Consider the following 5000-nt stretch of genomic DNA (forward strand, 5'->3'; position numbering starts at 1 on the left):
CATTGGACTTTTTTCTTCTTCTTTACATCCCCTTTTCTCTCTCTATTTCTAGCTGTGACGACAACAGTCGACTGAAAAAGAGGTACTTAATTTCATCGTTCAGGTCTACAGAGGCATACCGGATTTTAAAAACTCGCATCCGTTCAAGTTCTAAACAGTAATTCTGTTGTGAATGAGACAAACTCCAAACAAGCTGCATGGTTAGACACACTCAAAGACACATCCATGCATATATATATTTATTTATATATATATATATATATATATATATATATATATATATATATATATATATATATATATATATATATATTGAGAGATGAGAGAGAGAGAGAGAGAGAGAGAGAGAGAGAGAGAGAGAGAGAAAAGTTGATGTAAAGAAGAAAAAATCCAATGTTCAATGTCCAATGGAAATGTGTACCATCAAAACAGTATGGTCTTCACTAGGTAATCCTTACCTAACGGGGTGAAATTATGCAAAAGTGTTCTCTCTCTCTCTCTCTCTCTACATCTCGATATATATGTGTATATATATATATATATATATATATATATATATATATAATATATATATATATATATATATATATATATATATATATATATGCATCTTAGCACCTAATCTGCCCCACTGTATAGCAGGATCGGCTGTTCAAGTCAACATTCCCCGTCTATTCTATTCCCTAGATTTTCTTCCCTCAGTACCAAACACACCACATCCAACCATCCAATCCCCCGACTCCCCACAATCATCTTCCTCATCACCGGTATGTTTTGTAGCTCTCTTGATTGGTTCCACTCCTCTTTTCTTATTACATGGCCATAGTATCTCAGACGAGCTTCCATAGGCTTATCTTTTACATTATATATACCACACATTCTTCTTATATCTTGACTCTCCCTCATTTCCTGCAGTGATATTCCAGCAATCAATCTCAACATCTCGGTTTCTAAAACAGCCCCTCCTCTTTGCTCTTGAGTGACCAAGTTTCTGCCCCATATATAGCAGGTCCTAATAAGTGTCTTATAAATCTGCATTTTGCGCTTTAATGGTATTTTCTTGATACTTGTCTATAGTTTATCAATTTCTACCAGCATCAGAAATATTCCATGAGTTGTTACAGAAAATTTGATAATTTGAAACTGAAATTTTTGAAAGCAATAAACACCGTTTTTAAGTTTGGACTAAAATTAACAAGGGTAGCTTCTGATACCTTCTCAGATACTGAAAAGATCGTAAAGTATAATTTTCCTCTCTAATCCTATGCTGTTTTATTGTCTTTGTCCAGAGAGTGTTTATGGTTTTTGCTAATGCCATATTTTAATCGCGTTGCATTATTTACCCTTTAGGCAAAATCTAGATACTTCAGTCCATGCTAAAGGAAGGACACAAAATTAATTCTTCATTGTTTTAGTACGATTACTATAATCTAACGCTTCAGATTTTCTCTCTGTCAGTTTATTTTTAGTGGTTGTACAGTTATCCGTTATGGTAAAGTATTCCTACTCTCCTTTTCCAAATGACATAGCTTTCATTTGTCGGAATCTTAAGAGTTGAGGGAAGGATAAAATAAACTATTATCTTTTTGAGTTAGCATTGGGATATTAGGTCAAGAACTACAATGTTTACACTGTTTAAGACATTTGGCCATTTTGTTTAACTGCAAGGTAAGTCGCTTCTGCCTTCTGCATCATTTCTATTACTAGACAAAACAGAAATGTTAATAATAAAAAACTAAAACAAACAAAGATTTTAGAGCACTGGAAAAAGGAGCGCCAGACGAGGTGGGTCTAGTCCCGTTGTAAACACCATAAGCACTATTTCTAATTGCATGTCGTAAAAGTGGATCTAACTTTGAACGAAGTCAGAGTCGGCTCTAACATTAAATCACTACACATAAAACGGTACATTGACCCCAACTTTTAGAAACAGAGATTTTCACTGCAAGTGTTCTGAAGTGAGAGAGCCATTGCATGACTATTTCATTTCAGCCATTAACTTTACAAAAGGGTATAGTGCTACGGACGCCCATGGACGCATTTTTCTATGAAAGGTTTTTCACATGCTTTATTGACAAACACAAAAACTATTTATCGATATACCGGTAAAAATAGAAAGAGAACTTGTAACCGTATCCTGGATCTGTAGTTCAAGCAATATTTTGAGACAGGTTTTTGGTAGGCTGACAGGGGAATTGCATAGATTCAGTTATCTTTCACTAATGAATAAAAATCCTCTTAACACCTTCCATAAACGGGATAAAAAAAAGAAAAAAGAAAAGCAGGAAAAAGAAAATTGGACCTCAACTATAGAGATCAAAATACTATGAAAACATTGATATTACTTTTATCAAAACAAAGGATACGTTTATTACTTGAATTATTAGACTATTACTGACAAGTTTCACGAAAACAAATTTTTTTATACCAAAAAACCAAACTAACAAACTCTGCTCTGAATTAATTTACCTAAAATTTATTTTAGAAAATCCACTGAATTAAAGATTCAAAATCGATAATTACTAATGTAAAAGCTTGAAATAACGTCCTTCTCCGATGTTTCATTGGGACTGATATTTCTAGAGTAAGTCTCTCTCTCTCTCTCTCTCTCTCTCTCTCTCTCACACACACACACACACACACACACATTTTATGTTAATGGTGACTCAAACACCTTTTCTGACTTGATATTCCGAGTGATGAGCATGAATGAAAAAATTTTATTGCAAAAGGTAGGATCATTGTGTTGAAAATAAAGGTGCATTTCAGACCGCCATGTAAAAGCCGAGAAGATAACAAAACCTTAGAATGATTCATTCAGGAGCAATGGCTGTTTAATGCACGTCGGAGGGTTTCAGAATGTGATTGCGTTCATCTGTGTCTGCACATATCTTAGTTGTTTGTCTGTCGATCCAAAAGATCTTTCAAAGCTTAGTGATGGGATTAAGGGTAATGTATTCATGTCGCTTCAATCCATTTCAGGATGTGGATTTAGATTACAGTTTTTAAAAAGAGCAAAGGTCAGAGGAAGAGAAGAAATCAAAGGAAAGCAGATGTGTGAGTTCACCGGCGACAATAACGATAGACCTATTCAACGTAATTTATAATACTAAGAGTATAGATCATGGTCTGAAGTGTTAATTCCCTTAAGAATGTAAATAACATACAATATGGATATGATTCTTCTTAATCCTGTGCGGACACGTGCGCTTCCCTGGGGTTCTTTTTGAAATAGAAACAACAGTCGGGATTCCGTTAAACTGATAAATAATGGAAAGAATTAAAAGCCGCGGGAATACTATTCTGCATAGCATCTAAAAAGGAGGACGAGGGGTCAGTCATTCACCAAAACAATAGCACTTTTTCTGCAATATATAGAAAATGCATTGTACGTTTTACCCTGAATCGCTTTTCTATTTCTACGGTTATTTTGTCCAGTGGTTTTATTTTCGGACTGCAAAAGTGATGTGTTGGGAAGCCATCCGTTCGTTATTTTATCATCATCATAGCGCTGACAGAAACTGGATGATTTTCAGTTAAATTACGCTTTCGGAACACTAGCGATACAGAACTCCTAGCCTATTTCACAGCAAGGTGCGCCTAGCAGTCTCTCACTTGTTTCTTTAAACCTACATTCATATTCTTAGCAGTACTGAGATATAAAACTGATGTGAAAAAGTGAAATACTGAAACTATCACACATCCGCACCCAAACTCAAGGCATTTATAATTATACCATAGTCGCTGGAAAAAATAACACATCAATAGCCTTAATACAGTTACAAAAAATAATACTGATTCTACCATAACGCCTAGATACCTGAACGTTGTTACAAACTTCAATCAAAACTAGGAAGTCTGACAAAGGTACCTCCGTCCTTACTGGAACTCAATACACTATTTCATTTTGTCTCTCTTGATGCCCAACTTTTAATAGTAACTAGGCAAATAGCCTAAGTCATTAGATAGATAGATAGATAAATAGATAGATAAATAGATAGATAGATAGATAGCGTAAATCAACGGATAAAGATAGAAAGGAAAAGATGAAAAGAGAGAGCATTTTCTTCTCAAAAGGCTCAGCAACATCATCTCTGCTAAATCCGTCAGTCGACTTGATAAACGTCCAGTGACCCAAAGGCCTAAATCCCGAACGTTTAAGTCTGTGGTGAACGAAAACAGCGTTAAAAAGGCAAAAGGAAATTTTATCCCATTGACCTCATCATTTTAAATATTACGTGAGTTAAATTGAATATCTTCCCCGTTTTTTTTTTTTCTGATTACTGAATTATAGAACGAGAGACAGATTCTTTCTGAGGATTTATTTATTTATTTATTTATTTTTTTTTTTTTTGAAAAATGTCCAATGTTCTCGATTTTAAGGTTTTGGAATAAACTCTTGCCTGACCATTAACACAGATACTACTGAATATCATTCTCATACTGTGAATGTTTCATAAACATAGTAGACTTCATGAACTAAAAAAATAATAAAAAATTCATAATGTTGTTACCAGGAATGAACAGTCTCCTGCTTTTGAATTTTGAAAAATATGATTCTTTAAATGCGGATAATGAGACAAAGGGTAATGACATGATGGATTTTACATGTAGGATTGCATATCTGGAAGATAAATTGATTATGAAATATCGTAAGTCACATAAGGGAAAATCGTGCTAAAATTAAAAGTTGCATTTTACCCACTGGAGCCTGTCAAAATCAGCAAAACGTAATGGTGTCAACCAAGAAAACTGTTTTGTAGTTAAATATTCAGGGGACCTAATTAAAAAAAGCTGCTAAAAATTTTGTCATAAGATGCAACCTACTGATAAACTGTTCCTATCTAGAAAGAGCAATATTCATACCACAAAAGAAGACATGATACGATGAATTTGGGGAAAGAAATTATTCCTGTTGAAAGAAGGAGTCTTACTATCAGTGACACACTTTCTGGAATATTTAGATACTAGAAATTTCCAAGTAAATACGAAATCGTAGT

This window comes from Macrobrachium nipponense, chromosome 36 (assembly GCF_015104395.2).
Source record: "Macrobrachium nipponense isolate FS-2020 chromosome 36, ASM1510439v2, whole genome shotgun sequence".
NCBI classification, from domain to species: Eukaryota; Metazoa; Arthropoda; class Malacostraca; order Decapoda; family Palaemonidae; genus Macrobrachium; species Macrobrachium nipponense.